The following is a 17,879-nucleotide window of genomic DNA, read 5'->3' on the forward strand; positions in this document are numbered from 1 at the left end:
CAAACATCGTGGCAGGGGCCTCGGATGTGTCCCCAAGCACACTGAGGGCATGCTGGTCTTCATTGTGGGCCAGCAGTCTTGGTTCCTTAGGGCAAACCACTCACACCACAAATTCTCAGAGGAACCCCAATTCTCCTATGCCTTCTCAGTGACCGAAATTCCCACCCCAGCTGCCTCTCTGCAGTAAGGCCTCATCCTCTGAGGGTAAGTCCAGCCATGAATCACACAAGCCCCCTATTGTTACATTGGGAGAACCCATTGTCCCTTTGGTGGCAGGTCATAGGCTCCAGAGGCTGGGACCCCAAGGAAGGGCATTTTGATGGACGAGAAGGACAGAGTCAGGACTGCTGATTTGAGGTTGGTCTCATTGCATCAGGCAGTGGTGCCTGGGGTCAGGGATGGGTACGGGAAATGGAGGGCTGGTCCCTGGATTTGGGAGTAGGAGTGGAGGTGGGGAGGAGAACACGCACACACACACACACACACACACACACTTCTTTTCTCCCAGGCACTCTGTGAGTGAAGCGTTATACTGGAGTCACATATCCTCACTTCTCTCACTTCTCAGTGTACGATCTAGGCCAAGTTACTGAACTTCTGAGTCACATTGACCTCATCTGAAAATTGTCATGGTGAAGATAGAATGAAAGATAAATCCATCTACCACGTCCATGCTGTAAACACAGTGTCTGGTTCAAGGCCCTTGTGCATGTATCTGCAGAGGTGGGAACAGAGTCCAGGACAAGCACAGCAAGGTTGATGGGCCAGAGAGCCACAGAGAGGAACACAGAGGAAGTCATGTGGATGCAGAATTCAATTACCTTAAAATTATGTGCAATAACGTTGCCATCACTCTGTGCAAGCATATTTAAAAGATTTTAATAATACATTTGCCTGGGCAGATGCATCTTCTCCTTGCATATCCCGTGACTTGCAGTCAAGTAGAACAATTAGATTTCTGCCCAGTCCTCTAAACCACAGTCAGAGTTTCTTGGAGATGGGGTATCTGTGCGGAGGTGAAGTAGAAATTTTTATTTTCTTATTACTCTTCAGTTTTCAATTTATATTCCAAGGTGATTTTAAAAAATAATTCTTAGATTCTTAGAAGAGTATAGGATCTGTGTAGATAAGAAGAGACCTTCTTATTTTTCAGATTTTGCCTTAATTACACACACACACTGCAGTGCCCCCAAAGCTTGTAAATGGTCCCTTTGACAGGGAGCCCTATGAGATTTTTGCTGAAGGAAGAAAAATCCAATTTCTCATTTAGGAAATAACGAATCCTTAGCCATCCGTTGAGACTTGAGTGTATATCCCCCAATTACGATAATTCATAGAGGGATACAGTCAGTGCCAAACTACCTTCCATTTTTATCAAAAAGCCAACGTCTAAAAACAAACCCTCAAAAAATAGCTAAAGCAATTAGAAAAAAGAATACCAGCCACAATTCCCATGTCAGCTGATGTTCAAAACTCATTTCAAAATGTTAAAGGATGGGCTTCCCTGGTGGCGCAGTGGTTGAGAGTCTGCCTGCCGATGCAGGGGACACGGGTTCGCGCCCCAATCCGGGAAGATCCCACATGCCGCGGAGCGGCTGGGCCCGTGAGCCATGGCTGCTGAACCTGCGCATCCAGAGCCTGTGCTCTGCAACGGGAGAGGCCACAACAGTGAGAGGCCCGTGTACTGCAAAAAATAATAATAATGTTAAAGGATTAACAGATTTAAAACTAAACAAAAAACTTATAAAAATATCACATGGCTAACATGTGCAATGGAAGTATTGACTGACCTGGAAATATTAAATTTGTGATTGGAGAAATTGGGGGAAATTAAATGGAACCTCACTTATTAGGGGATCATTTTCAGTTGCTACTAGGTATTTCCACACATACACACACAGACAAAGATTCACAGTATATTCTCATTATTTGCAGTAGTTGTATTTGGTAAGGTGCCATGGACACTGAATTAGCAGATATTGAACTCTTTGCTCCTAGAGGAAAGATGGGGGGACATTCCTTCATGCCTCTGGCCACATTACAGTCAACCAGATGGCCATTCGTGTTATACAGGTTCGTTTGCCAGTATTCTTGTAAAACAAGCCAGTCTCATCATCATTGAAAACCTACTCTGCCACTTATCCCTTTCCCTGTATAACACCTAGCAAAAAAAAAAAAAAAAATTCTTTCACAGCCTCTGCAAATGTAACACTTTTCATGTGGCGTTGCTCTTTTGAAATGCACAAGCCCCCAGCACTAGCTGAGAAGGGTTTGACATTTTCCTGGGTGACAGGACCATTAATTCCTTTGGCTCTCAGCCTCACAACAATGCTGTCCACTCCACATTTTTTATCGGTCATCAGCACATGAATCCACAAATCTATATAGTTACTTTTCCATCTTTTTCCATAGCACCATAAATGTTAGCTTTAAAACCTCTGGAGTGGCCTCATGTACAGATTGGTGAATTTCCTCTCCTTTTTTCTGGATGGAGCAGGCTGTTGATTGATTGACACTGAACTCACAGCCAACAGCACCGTGATTCATACCTGAATGAAGCTTATCTAAAACGTGTATTCTCCCTGCAGGGCTCATCACAGCCATCTTGCACTTAGGAACACTTGACAGCGCTTCAGCGCTATGTTGGAGGGCATTTTAACAGCAAAATGATCAACAAAAAGCACAAAAATGTGAAAAAAACCCACGACACTAAATAGACTGTAGACAAGACACTTGTTTACAGGGTAAGAACTGAGAGAAGAAAGCAGAGTTATCTTGCTCAGCCTAAGTTGGAAATGTGCACGTCAAGCAGCTTAAATTTTTCACCACTCTGTGCGTGTCTGTGAATTTTCCATAAGTATTGATTTTAGAATTACAAATACATTTTAGTGAATAGGTGAATTTGCATATATGGTATTCATGAGTAATGAGGACCTGCTCTTTTTTTTGTTGTTCTGCTGCTTCCTTTTATTTAACTCAGTGCTATATGTTAGAAGTCTTGTGGTGTCAACTAATATAAACCCATCTTATATAAAGTGTTGCCAATAGTTCAATAACCTAAGTACACTGTCTATTACCGAGCCCTTCCACTATTGGTAAACACAAAGTTCCCTTCCAATTCTCCGTTATTACGAACAATGCTGCATCGGCCACCCTAGTACCATCCTCCTGGTGTTTGTGGATGAGTGTTTCTCTAGGCAAGATATCGAGAAGTACACTTACTGGGCACAGAGTGTGTACGGTCACAATTTTAGTAGATTCCGGCAAGCTGCTCTCCAGTGTGGCTCTATCCATTCACGTTCCCGCTGGCCATGAGAGGGCTTGTTTCCCTGGCAGCAGGAATGTAGCAAGTGCTGGGGGAAGTGACAAGGGAGAAGAAAGGCCCCGAGAACCACCGGAAACTCAAGGCAAGTGTCTGCTCCTTTATAATTCCCATTGGGCCTCCTGCATGCATTTTGGTTTCCAATTCTAGGGAAAAAATAATACAACGAAATTGGTTTTCTTTACAAACAAAAAAAAAGGACAGAACATTATTTCCCATTTGTCTGTGCTCAGGAAGCTTCTAAAATCTCACTTCTTTATTAAGAAGTAGCGTGGGTGGGCTTCCCTGGTGATGCAGTGGTTGAGGGTCTGCCTGCCGATGCAGGGGACACGGGTTTCTGCCCCGGTCCGGGAGGATCCCACGTGCCGCGGAGCAGCTGGGCCCGGGAGCCATGGCCGCTGGGCCTGCGCGTCCGGAGCCTGTGCTCCGCAAAGGGAGAGGCCACAGCAGTGAGAAGCCCGCGTACCGCAAAAAAAAAAAGGAGAACAATATTTTTTCCCCATCACCTACCTAGCCTCCTACACCCAGCCAGCACTATTGTAAAACCCTTCTCAGGATCTACTCACCCTCCTGGTTCTCACATTGCATCTCGAGGTACAACTCAATACAGCAAATTTCAGTCCACTAAAGAAGTCTGGGTGACTCAAGAATTTTCAAAGCTGTAGGAAAAGTCTTTCCAAATGGTCAAAAAAGCAAACAGAATTCATTGCGAGGCATTTTCCTTAACGGCAATTAATAGCAGTGTTTGTAACTATCTACAATAGTCAGCGGACAATTAGGAAAATGCTGTTCTTCTGATAATTTAGGAAGTTCAGTCTTTGGAAATTGGACAGCAATGCTTGGTTCTAACCTGGTAACCAAATCCATGTAATTAATTAGTTTCTGCGGGTTTCAGGCGGAAAATGGCGTTGTTGTGTTACAGTAAGAATCCTGGGTGTCGTCAAGTTATCAGCAAACTGCAGCTCCTCTTGTGGGAGAACAAACCCTGTAATTTAACAAATCTCTGTATTTTGGGTTCTGACACTGCACATGCTTTTCAGTTTCCATCTGTTCCTCTGGTTCATTAGTATTTTATTGTTGCTACAGTCAGAAACATTTTAATAGTTTTTTTCTCTCTCAAATAACATACCATCAACTGTCTTCTGTCATCCCTTTGGACACCTAAAAATGGCATGTCCATTCCAATTTTAAATTGCTTTTAGGAAGTATTATTTTGGGCATTTTCCCAAAAGTCCAAGATGGCTGCCTTTGGCTATAAACTAGAATAACTGCTTTGTGTATGAAAACAAATATTCAATGTCTACTTCAAACACAGATTTTTAAAAAGGGAATAGAGCAGTGTCCTCTTACATTCCTAAACTATCTCTTTATTAGATCAGAAAATGGTCTAGAAATTCAGTGTGTACCCACAAGTGCGTATACACACAATTTTCACATACACACCCTACACTCTCCCAAACACAACATACATAGATACACACTAACACATGCGAATTCCATGTATGCCACACCCCACACCCATTATGTATACCCATCCACATTCCATATACACACACAGTCCTCCAGGTATAAGCCACACATATCCCATGCACAAATACACATACTTCAATGCACACGTGTACCACCAGACACAATCACATACACACTACATACACACACACAACCTCAAATACACACACATACACACACCGTAATCACACCCATTTTACTCTCCCCAGAACACAGCATACATATATATTCATGAATATACACATTCACCATATGCACATGCATTTAACACACACACACACACAATCCACAACTACACAAACCACACACACACATGATTAGCCTGTGGTGTGAAGATGAATGATAATATTAACCCTCCAAAAATAGTAGTGAAAAAAATTTATGAATAAACACAACTAAAAGTGTACATCAAGAAATATATATTGGAACATATACTGGGAAACATTTTGGAATTTAAGATTATTGCAGAAATTTTAGTAACTTTATAGAAAGTCAGATTTGGGGGGCCAAGTGGTAGTTTTCCTTTGTTGGTCATGTGGGGCTGTGCTCACCTCAGACCCAGTCCTCTTCAAATAAAACGAAAGATCAAGACGAAAAATTCAAAACTGAAAGCAAGATATCTGACCAAAACACACACACATGTGCACAACAGACACACACACATGTGCACCAATATTCATGGAGTAGTGTCAGAGGGCAGTATTGATTCCAGAAGGTACTGGGGATAAGCTTATGAGAAGAAAGAGATCGCTCTGAGGATGTGGTTGTCCATCGCTGGGGAGGATGTGACGGTCCGCCTGGAATGCCCTCCAGAATAGATGACCCTGGTATTCTAGGGCTCCCCGTGGCTCTGCAGTATTTCTGGGCTGTGCATGACCTCTAGCCTCCTGGCAACTGATTACTTGGAGATACCAGCAGTGCCAGGAATGCTGCTCACTGGAAGACCAAGAGCTCTCACCCCTGGGAGTGGCCAGTGGGTCCCTGGGGAGGCCAGAGCACAGTGCCCATGAAAGCTCAAGGGAGTGTCAACACACTCTAGGGAGACGCTCCTCAACAGAAGCCCAGGCATCCCCTCGGGAACCAGAGCACGTACTCATGTTCTGTTATGAAACAGCCTTTTCCCAGCATCACCTTCAGAAAAAGTTCTAAATGCACTGCAGACCGCTGTCAGAACCGAGTGTGAAGGTCAAATGCAGAGAAGGCTTGAACTTAGAGTGACGTCTGACTTCACAAGTTTAAGCACTGTCTAAAGTCGGCTCTGATGGGAAATTGATTCATGGAAAATACTGAGAACCCTACTAGACTAGTTAAACAATTTCCCTGTTCACCTTGGTCTCTGTACCCCTTGGATTTTTTCTTCCATTCTTACCTACCTACTTGCTCTCCTTCCTCCCTTCCTTCTTCCTTCCTCCTTTCTTTCCTTCCTTCCTTCCTTCCTCCTTCTTTTCTTCTCTTCTATCCTCCTTTCCTCCCTCTGTAGTCTTTAGTCTTTCTAAATTAAGATCAGAAAAAGCTACTGTATTATATTCCACGAGGAGTAGTATAGGGCAGCCCTCTACTAAAATATAATATAATCCAAACCAGCTGGACGTCTGGTTGTTTAGAGCAGGATTGTGTTTCAAATTTACTACAAAATTTATTCAGGCAACTAGCAGGCATTGAGGTTTGACTTTTAACTAACTCACCCAGTTCTTCCCCAATAGAGAATTTCCTTTAACTATTAACAAATGTATTACAAATGTATTTGGGGCCACTGATAGCCAGTTGAAGTTTAGTTGTGAGCATGTAGCGTAGGGAATCTTGATTAGGGGTCATTAAACACATTTAAATTCATCCCTCATCCACTATTTTAATCCTTTCACAATGGTTTCCAAACTTACGTTCTTCTCAAAACACTCTCTGGGTGTCATTCTCCTCTTTAGACCTTTATCAGATTCCTCTCTAATAAATAAAGTCTAAACTGTTTAGCAAGTTCACATTCAAAGATGCCCTTTGCTATCTGGCTCCAATTCCCCATTGATTCACTTCCTAAACTCTAAGAATTGGTCACATGTCTCCAAATCTTAGTGTTTGCTTCCCTTTGGGCTCCATGTATTGGAAGCCCAGCCATTCTTGAAGCCCACAAAGCCCTTCCATGTGTGTAATGCAGAATGAATCACTCCTTTCTCTAGAATCCATAGCACAGGGCTTGTGCTTCCACTTGGCTTTGCACAATAATTAGCTGCACAATAATTAGGGGTCTCCTATCCCTCTCTTTTGAGGACTGGCACTATTCATCCTGATGTAACCCATAGTTCCTAGCAAGCTGTCACACAAAGTGGGACCTCAGTAAATGACAATAGAAATATTAATTTGTAAGACACCAAAGTACTGGGTACCTGCTCTTGTTGTCAGTCTAGCAACCATTCCCTCTCCTTCAAGTAAGAGAATTTAGATTTTCCTTTGGAAATCACATCTTCCTAACTCAAAGGTCACGGGAACTGACCTTACCCTACTGGCCAAGGGGCATGAATACGACCTGACCTGGCCAATCAGATTCAGAGTGATTGCTCCAGCCACGGATCCATGGCCCAGTTGGCCCAGTTACTAAAGTGAATCTTGGATTTTGGTGGTTTTTTGTTTTTTGATTAAATAATTGGAAGAGAAGTTTGTTCCTTTGCTACCATAGCAAAACTATATATAGCAAAACTACTATAGCAAAACTGCCAGGATACAAGCCTGGACTTGCTAATGGCCACATTTCCTACTAGCTCTTGAAAAAGTCTGCTTTCATATGATATTTATGTCAGAGAAATTTCCAAGAGAATGGAAGAGACAAATTCCCAATGACAAATTCTGATTCAGCCAGGCCTGAAGACATATGCCCATGGACATTTTATCATATGATCTAATACAGTCCTACTTTTGCTTTAACCAATTTAACTTTTCTCTTATTCGTACTCTTTTGCTTTTTCATTTATTCTTTCATTCTTTTCCTGTCCTTGGCATTCAAAAGATTCCTGAGAAATACAGTCATTTAATGGAATAATACAGATAAGCAGATTCTGTCTCCCAGGGCCAAAGGTTCAAGTAGGAAAATTTTGTTTTCTGTAACTTCCAACATCATGATTCCAAAGACAGCTTTCTAGAGCCCAACGATCCCAGGGGACCTAAGATACCACTTCTTAGTTTTCACTATACCCATGAATTCCCTGAGGATCCTATTAAAATGCAGATTCTGACTGAGCAGGTCTGGGGTGGACCTGAGGTCCTGAATTTCCAATAAGCTCCAAGGAGACTGTAATGATGCTGGTTGCTGGATCACATTTTGTGTAGCAGAGACCTAGAGTAGAGGGTCTTTATTAGTGCTCAGATCCTCCCACCCAAGAGAAATGATGTTTTAGCATGCCGCGTTTGCTTAAAGTGGTGATGGTTGAATATGCCACTCTTTTCCAGATAACATCCTCACTTTTAAACTGATTTTCTGAAGAAAGAGAAGCTAAGCCAGAAGCAGGATCACTGATGGGGAGGTGAGTGGGCACCATGTGAAGCCAGTGCAAAGGCAGGTAAAGGAACTAGCTCCAAATGCAACAGACACACAACGAACATCTTGAAATCCTCTCTTCCCCTGCTCTTGAATCACACATTTGTCTTACTGGAAGCGTTTAGTGCAACATAGCCCATCTCTGCTGGCACTCGGCAGAATTATGGAACATGCTCTCTTCCGAGGCCCATCCTGCTGCCCAGCAGAATGACTGCACCACCTGGGCTGTGATCTGATTTATTTCCTTCCCTCCATGCCAGATTCCTGGGTACTGGCGTCGGGAACTGAAGCAGCACCGTTGCCCACCCAGATCGACGTTGGCTGCTTCCTGACAGTGCTGCGGGGCTCAGGATAAACCTTCGCATGTTATCTGGCCTGATGATGCAGTAACTTGGCTTCACTGTAACTGAAACATATGCCTTGTGAGTTTGTTATGTTAGGGGATTATTAATAACCACACAGAAGTATTTAAGCAGGCATGAACAGCTCATCTCCCAGTAAACATGTCACTTTCGAATCCAGATTCTGCCTCCACAGATTCATAAACTCCTTGTCAGAATCACTTTTTGTGTGCAGACTGGGCCTGCCTTCCATTTTCTAGCACCTCCTCTCCGAATCTCTCTGGTTTTCTTTCTCCTAATCAAGAGTTAATCAAGCAGAGGTAACATTACTTTGTCCCAAGAGCATCTCTTATCAACAGAGGTAATTTCTTTTCTTTAAATTGAAGTGTAGTTGATTTACAATGTTGTGTTAGTTAGTTTCTGGTGTACAGCAAAGTGACTCAGATGCATATATATATACACACACATATGTATGTATATATATGTGTATCTATATATCCTTTTCCATTATGGTTTATTACAGGATATTTAATATAGTTCCCTGTGCTATACAGTAGGACGTTGTTGTTTATCCATTCTCTATATATAATAGTTTGTATCTGCTAATCCCAAACTCCAATCCATCCCTCCTCCACCCACCTCCCCCTTGTCAACCACAAGTCTGTTCTCTATGTCTGTGAGTCTGTTTCATAGATGAGTTCATTTGTGCCATATTTTAGATTCCACATATAAGTGATATCATATGGTATTTGTCTTTTCTTTCTGACTTACTTCACTTAGTATGATCATCTCTAGGTCCATCCATGTTGCTGCAAATGGCATTATTTTACTCTCTTTATGGCTGAGTAATATTCCATTGTATATATGTACCACATCTTCTTTATCCATTCCTCCCTCGATGGACATTTAGGTTGCTTCCATGTCTTGCCTAGGTCTTGAATGAAGGGTGGAAGATAAGGATGGGAGCTTATTATTTGTGTTTTTTTTGTTTTTGTTTTCATTTTTGCAGTACACAGGCCTCTCACTGCTGTGGCCTCTCCCATTGCAGAGCACAGGCTCCAGACGCACAGGCTCAGCGGCCATGGCTCACGGGCCCAGCCGCTCTGTGGCATGTGGGATCTTCCCGGACTGTGACACGAATCCGTGTCCTCTGCATCAGCAGGTGGACTCTCAACCACTGCACCACCAGGGAAGCCCTATTATTTGTGTTTTAAGAAGCAAATGTGACTTCAGATTTCAGGCACATTGGTTTCAGTGTCCCATAACTTGAGACAGACACTGGTTACTTCTTAGCTTCCAGAAAAGAATGTGATGACAAGGGTTTCAGAGCTAAAGGAAAGAATAGGGAAGAATAGTTGGAAAAACCTGTTAGGCTCAAGTTTGTTTTTCTGTTTTCAGTGTTGGGAGAGAGAGAGAGAGAGTTTGAACTTAGTCTTTGGAATAAAATGTGATATTCGAAATAATACTTGGCATAAATGGGGCCCATATTAAAGTCACCGTGAAAGCTGAGTGAGCAGCTTTGTGGAAGGAACAAAGCTGGCTTTGTGACAAGACAGACTTCTTCCTGTCTCTCAGCAGGCTGCTGGAGGCTTCCCTGCTAGCTGATGGATATATGCTCAGAGAATGCAAACATAATTCTATTACTAGATTAAGAAAAAAACAACCAGTCACCTAGATATTATGTAAAACAATTGTGCACGTTGCACTCTGTACACAAATATAAGATACATTTGATTTGTTGGTGCTCCCATTAATTAAATTTGTCTAATAAGAGGGAGGAGGGAGTGCATCTCTGTGCCAGGGCATGGGGGAGAGAAAATGGCTTTTCCTCCAAATTACTCTGGTTTCATTCCAGAGCCAGTGTCCTTAATTCAGTCCCATATGAGTAGAAAATCAGTCTTTAGGTATTTGTTCTGAGGTTTCTGTATAATACATATATAAAACAGGGGTGTTATTGGCAAAGATCCCTACTGACATCAAACTGACCGTGAGAAGAGTGGGGAACCAGGGTTTTGTTTCTTCAGGGTTTTGAGACCACCAAGGGAGCCTTGCTGCTGACAGCCAAATGGCCCTGTAGATGTTATTAGAGAAGCAGGGGGGTGCGTTTGTGAGAAACATCAAAGCGATAACAAAAGAGAGGGGAACGGAGCACGTTACTCATTGCGATGAGCAAGTTCCCGTCAGCACATGCACCGTTAGCATCATGAGACGACCACAAGATTTTACCAAGCGGTTACTATTTATTAACCTAGGTATCCATGAATTAAAAGGGAAGTCTGTTGTGCAAACCTCCCATGAGAACAGGACAATTACCTGGGACTGGTACCTCCACCAAGAATGTCACTGTTCTTAAGGGCTAAGGGGCAGTGGTGGCAGGAACGCGGCCTGACAGGGGTGCACGCGTCTTCCACATCACTTATTCGTGGCCTCTCCCGGGGGGACTGACTGGCCTCCATCACTGGAAGGGAAGCAGGGGACACTGAAACTAGGAGTCCTGGCATCTCCTCCCAGCTCAGCTGTGTGTCTCTGGGCAGGTAACAGCTCTCTGAATTTCTGAGTTCAGACTCCCCAACCGTGACATAAGAGTCTGGGACGAGAGTCCTGGTCCCAAGGCTTTATGCTTTGTGACACTCTATGATTTTCTCATATGCCTTATGTAGACTTTCTGTAAATTCTGTCTGTAATCAAAATGTGGCCAGATTCTGTTCACCATCCCCACTGCCACCACCTGGGCCAGCCTCCCCATTCAGCTCACTTGGATCACTGACTACAGCAGTCTCCAATCTAACCCATTGCTCTTTCCCCCTCAGAGCTTGCTCTCAACCAAGCAGACTGCTGATCTCCTTCAAATCCCACCTACTGTTCCCTCACACTGTCTCCTGTTTTCTCCCTGTCCTTATAACACCCGCAAAAGCCTGAGAACCTGACCCAGGTTTGCCTCTCTGATCTCATTGCCTACCATCTCCCACGTGATCACAGTAAGTCCCCTACCTACGGACCTTCAAGTTGAGAACTTTCAAAGATGCGAACATGCGTTCCATCAATGTTGTCAGTCATGAGTGAACTTGCATAAAAACTTGTTTTTTATGTATTATTTGTGAGAAAAGTATTATAAACTTATTATAGCACAGCACTCTATAGCCGACTGTGTTAGATGGGTACCTAGGCTAACTTTGTAGGACTTAACGAACAAACTGGATTTATGAACATCCTCTCAGAATGGAACTCTTTCATATGTAGGGGACTTACTGCATTTCCATCCAGCCACATAACCACCCTTCTTCCGGATTGACCCTCCACTCATCTTCATGCACCAGCCGTTCCCCTCCTGCTAGAGTGCTCTTCTGACTCCCCCACGACCGCCACCACACCCCAGACACCCGCAGGACTCACACTCACCTCCTTCCAATCTCTACGCAAATGTCAACTCCTCCAAGAGGCCTTCCCTGATCATCATATTTAAAATTGCATCAACCTCAGAGTGCTTTCCAATCCCCTTATTCTGCTGTTTCCTTCCCATAGCACTGAACTTCCAGCATATAATACAATTCACTTATCATTTATATGTTTCTTGTCTCTCCCTAACAGAAGGTAAGCTCCATGTGGGCAAGAACCTTTGCTTATATACACATATTTTTACTGTTGTATCCCCAGTGCCTGAAAGAGTTCCTGGTTCGGAGAGATGCTCGATAGAAACTTGTTAAATGAATTAATGAGTCCTTGAAACTCTTATTTGGTACTTGGCACGCTCTTGGATTTGAGTGATGCTCATAACTGACAGCAGGGAAAAGCCAGGAAGAGAGAATGTCTCCATACTGGAGAGCCGGCATCTTCTGTGCACACAGAAGATGGCCTCACTGTTCCTAAGTAGACGAAATGTTCATAAGTGGGTATCCACACCTTGCACTTTGTCTTGCATGCGGTCAGTGCCCTGGTGTATGCTGGCCCTCCTGCTTCAGCACCTGTGTCTCTGCTTGAAAGCTTTCTCTGCCTGTAGAAGCATGTGCAGGACCTGTGGGCAGGTGTGGGCTCAAAGTGCCAGGGAGCTGGGCTTCCCTGGTGGCGCAGTGGTTGAGAGTCCGCCTGCCGATGCAAGGGACACGGGTTCATATCCCGGTCCGGGAAGATCCCACATGCCGCGGAGCAGCTGGGCCCGTGAGCCATGGCTGCTGAGCCTGCACGTCCGGAGCCTGTGCTCTGCAGCGGGAGAGGCCACAGCAGTGAGAGGCCCGCGTACCGCAAAAAAAAAAAAAAAAGTGCCAGGGAGCTAATGCCCCCAGGATTATCCTCAAATGATGAGGAATTGAAGCTGACTAAACATCCCAGCTTCCCCACCCTTGGGTGAGACTGTCCTCAACCATGTCTACCCTTGTCCCAGAGGTCTGTGGTGGCTTCGAGCCCCCTTTGCCGGGGTGGTGATCTGCTCATAAATGTATGTTTTCCTGATTTCCATCCCTTCCCTGTGTTACGCTCCCGCTCTCTTGCTAAACCACTGCCCCAATCACCGTGGTTTCCTGTGATCACCTCCCATATGGCATTCTTGTCTCATAGACAACTTCCAGGGGAAACCAAATGCTCATCCACCTGGAGACCCTCCTCCTCCCTCACGTGTCTTTCAGGGTCTCTGCACGTCAAGCAGATACATTCCCCATGCAGTTTAGGTCTCGGCTAAGGATGTGGACCAGGTCACCCCAAAACCCTTTGCTATTTCAGGACCCAAGATTCCAGCTTATGGAGGCAGGCTGACGTGCAATGGTTAAACCTCAGACTTTAGAGCCAGAGTGCCGGGGTTCCAGTTCTGTCTATGACTTGCCAGTTGTATGACTTTGGGCATGTTAGTAACCTTTCTCTTCCCCAGTTTCCTGGTCTGCAAAACAAGTCTGCTAGTAGTGTTGGTCCTTGAGGTTGCCATGAGGATTAAATGAGTTCACATTTGCAAAGCACTCTGACCAGTGTCTGGCCCAAAGCAGGTGCTGTAGGACGTTAAATAATTAAATTCCCATCTTGCCAACAAAAGAAACTAAAACAAAAGGAGTTTAAATTCAGTGACCAAGGTCACATAACGGAGACACTTTAGAACTGAAAACCCAAGCACAGTGTGATTTTCGTTACATTTGAATCAATTAAAAAAAAAAAACTGAACACAAGTGCCCATGTTTTCTTGAGACATATTTTATAATGAAGACTAGAAGCTTTTTTTTTATAATTACTATGAGCTAATTAGTGGAAAGGCATGAGCAATTAAATATGTGGTACAAGTTAATCTGAAACAATATTAGCTCCATATATTTGGATTGCTTCATACACTTCATAGAAGAAAGTCCAGTAGATAAACATTTCACTTGGATAATAAATCAATCTCTCCCTAACCCCCCCTGCCCCAGTACTATAATCCTCAAATATATGAAAAGTTTTTGTGTGGAGGAAAGCAATGCACTTGGCTCATTCTCCATGGAGCCGTGTAGGAAAAGATTTAAGTTAAATGTTGCTAGAAGGAATTCCATCCAGATGTAGGGCAGAGATTTTCTGATAAATCTGGAGAGTCAGAATTAAAGTTAGCTCTATGTGAGATTTAAGTTATACTTGGAAAACCTCCTTGTCCAAGAATGTCTCCCCTACTGGCTTATATTGGTGCCTAAATTTCTACTATTAGAGATTTATTCCTTTGGTTAGTTTAATTCAAATAATACATCGAATATCATTTATGGAACAGTGCCTGGGTTATGCATGAGGTAAGTCTTGTCTGTTTCTAAGACCCCCTACAACGTGCAAATATCTCTGAGCAGGCAACACATTATGCTTTTGTCAACGATTAACATTTTAGCAACTATGACAGGTGCCTGAGAATACAACCCCAAGGGAGTAGGACACAAAACTCTAGTTATGGACAGGGAGGTGGTGGTGAGAGGAGCCAGTGTACAGACCATGGCTCTAAAGGAAGGTATTTAACATTTACCGGGCATGTGCCATGGACCAGTCACTAAGCTAGGGATGGTGATCAGCCATTGTGATGGGCCTCTGAGGCAAGCTTGAAGGTACAAAGGGCAGGGAGGGGAGCGGGGCATTGAAAAGACCCATTTTGTCTTGCTGCATTGTGGTTCTAAGGCCCCTTGTTGGGCCATAATGGAGGATAATGGCTAGTGACCTTCCTTGGCTCACTTTTGGGATAGGAGAATAACCCAGAGCATAGCAAGATGGAAAATCTTTTGTTACCACATAGAATTCTTAATCAATGTGAATGGAAATTTTTCATGGAAATGAAGTTGCAGTGAGTGTTCAGGGTTACTGAATTTCTTTCTACCATGAAATGCAAGTCCCGTGACAATCGTAGGCTTATAAATATATCCTTGGTGGAGGAGAATATTTAATGATATAAAATGATATTTACATATCATTGTGTGAAGGTTTATAACTTTTACTAAGCATATAGCGACTAGCTTAGAAGTACAAATTGGCATTACTGAAGTTAAATACTAACAAATGTGGAAGAAACAAGAATTTTTTAATCTTCTTACAACATGCGCCTTGCCTCTCCTCCCTCCCCATTTCGTGGTCATTCATTCCATAGGCATTTATTGAACATTTACTATATGGCACTTAGCCTCCCTGGACACATCCCTTATTCTGCCTCCTGTGCATTAAAAGGATGACACAATTTTAGCATCTGTTTGAGATGCTGTTAGATCCAGCACCTGTTTCTTTATCATTCAAAACAGTAGACAGTTTCTCTTCTGATGAAAAACTGAGATATGAGCCTTTACTAATCACCTTATAAAACTCATTCCTAATAGAGACAAGAAAACGAATATCAAAAAATATTTAAGGCATTAGGGACTAATGCCAAACCATTATCTCCAATTAAACTTTTAATTTTCTAGTTTATTATACCCTTAATATTTATTACACCAGCATTATTGCTACAGAGTCTATGATTTCTGTACCATGGCGTATCTTATTACATTCGCTCCGTTTTCTACAGGCCACGTCCTGTCAAGATTCAAAACTGGAGCCTGCCACTTAACAGCAAAATGACTTCAGCCAAATTATCTCAATTTCTTCCTCTGCAAAATGAGGATGATAATATTCAATACATGCCATGCTAGGGGGCTGTGAGGAATATACTAATTAAATGAAATGATGTATAGAAGGTGCCTGGCCCAGCTCTAGATAGAGGATCCATGCTCAATCAGCACAGCTTACAATCCTGTCCCAAATTTTGGAGGTTCCTGGGAGCCCTGCGTTCTTGCTTGCTCTCTCTATGAGGCGTGGGTTGAGGTTGACACCTCAGCTAACTTCTCCTCTGAGATCATTTCCTACAGCTCTACAGGAGCTCCAAGGGCTACTCTTTTACTTAAACTTCCCTCCGAGCCCCTCTCCTCAATTCCGTGTTTCTAAATCAGAAGAGAAAAGCTGGAGGAACTCTCTCTCACCATTTTACCATGGCAACCAGCCGTTTCTAGAGAAGCCTTATCCCCTTTCCTCCTATCAACTGAAAATCCGCTGATCACAGCTGCTTCTCTCCACAGTCCCCACCCAGATGGGTTAGATTTTAGCCATTTGGCTGAATCTCCTCTAGTTTTTACAAGAAATAAACAACTTTAGTTAGAAACCTTGTTTATATTTTAATGTATTTTTGGTCTCTGCCTCCCTGTCCATAAATGAAAAATAAGAAAAAAGTAAATAAAGGCTTAGAGGCCGACCAGGCTGTTTAAAGAAGCCCGTTGTAAATCTCCTCTCACAGTGGGCGGTTCTCAGCCTCTTTGATTCCGACACCGTGCAGAGCCCCGACTGGACTTGCGTTCCAGGCGGGGCCCGGATGTCCCGCAGGACCCCGTGCTTACAAGCGCCCTGGGCTTGATGTGCATCTCGGCCATCACTCTCTTGAGAGTCTGCATCCGTTTTGATCGAGGGCCCTGCATTTTCATTTTGCACCGAGCGCACGGATTAGGTAGCCGGTACTGCTCCAGGGCTGCTCTCCTCTGCCTTGGGCACCCCCTGGGCCACCACCTGACTACCTGCCACCTCTGTGAGCGCTTCCCAGCACCACCGTGGCCACCATGCCTGGCACTCCACCAAGACAATGCTGGGATCAGACTCAAATACCCTTTTATTGGAAACTCCAGTTGGAAAAAAAGCAGGAGGGTTTTCAATGGTTACTCGGTGCCCTTCCTGTTTACACTGTTTTCATCTCTTTTAAACCTTGTAAAATGAAAATGGGAATAAGCAATAAAATACCGAAGTATGTTTGTTCACCGCAGCTTTCCAGTTGTAGTTGATTTAGCCAGACCGGGCCACCTTTGATAGACTTCCTTGTTACGGAGGAGCGTGTGCGATGGGTGCCGGGATTTAGGTAAACGAAGAGAACTCATTGCCCCTCAGAGCTGCAAGTGCCTCTTGTTTTAAGTATGATGTTTATTATAAAACAAGCACGATATTTCACCTGCCAGCTGCGTAATGGTCTGGCACATTACTTCCATCTCACCAGTTAGCACTCCCTGATCAGAAGCTGGAGATGGAATAATTCAGGTATGCTGAGTTGATGTCTTCTGAGATCCTTTGTCAGAAAACTCACCAATCTAAAAAAGGGGGAAAAAAGAGACAACTGTCACGATTTACTGAATTGGAAATAAAGACATGTAATGTTAAGGCCCCAGGAATCAGAAAATTGCGGTGGGTAAACATCTGCTAATAAATACCATGGTAATTTGATTCAACAAAAACTGGTACAGAAGCATCTGTGAGAACCTGCAGAAGATCCATCTCAGCGAACGTGGAGGATCCCAGTAGGGGGGCTTTGGGGCCGCCAGGAGGAGCAATCAGCCGCATCCCTGCAAATGATAAAGCAAAGACTTAGTTAAAAATGAGATCCGTCTTTTCCTTTAAATTATCTTTTGGTTAAAATGGGAAAATTTTGGGTGGAGTTGTGCTGTTAGTGTAATAGGGGAGAACTCTGACTCCATATCGGTTCTGTTTCTTTCACTTGAACCTTTGTATTCTATTGCTTGGAGTTAAGAATGTTGCTTATAGCCTGAAATACACAGGATAGCCCATCCTCATGGTTCTGACCTTTAAAGATATAACAGTTTTCCATTCATATAGAGGTAAAAAGTTGCAGAACAGAGAATAATATTTGTCTTGTTGCGGGTTTATAGGACCATTGTGGGAGGTTTATAGGAACATCGTG

General features: G+C 43.5%; 1 long non-coding RNA gene across 1 annotated transcript; it reads left to right on the plus strand.

Moving 5' to 3' along the window:
- Window positions 1–326: 326 nt before the first annotated feature.
- On the plus strand, window positions 327–8,662 carry LOC141276601 (uncharacterized). The gene is made up of 3 exons (XR_012326498.1): window positions 327–357; window positions 8,267–8,340; window positions 8,615–8,662. It is a non-coding gene; the product is annotated as an uncharacterized lncRNA (long non-coding RNA).
- The last annotated feature ends 9,217 nt before the right edge of the window (window positions 8,663–17,879 follow it).

This window comes from Tursiops truncatus, chromosome 15, assembly GCF_011762595.2.
Source record: "Tursiops truncatus isolate mTurTru1 chromosome 15, mTurTru1.mat.Y, whole genome shotgun sequence".
Classification (NCBI taxonomy): Eukaryota; Metazoa; Chordata; class Mammalia; order Artiodactyla; family Delphinidae; genus Tursiops; species Tursiops truncatus.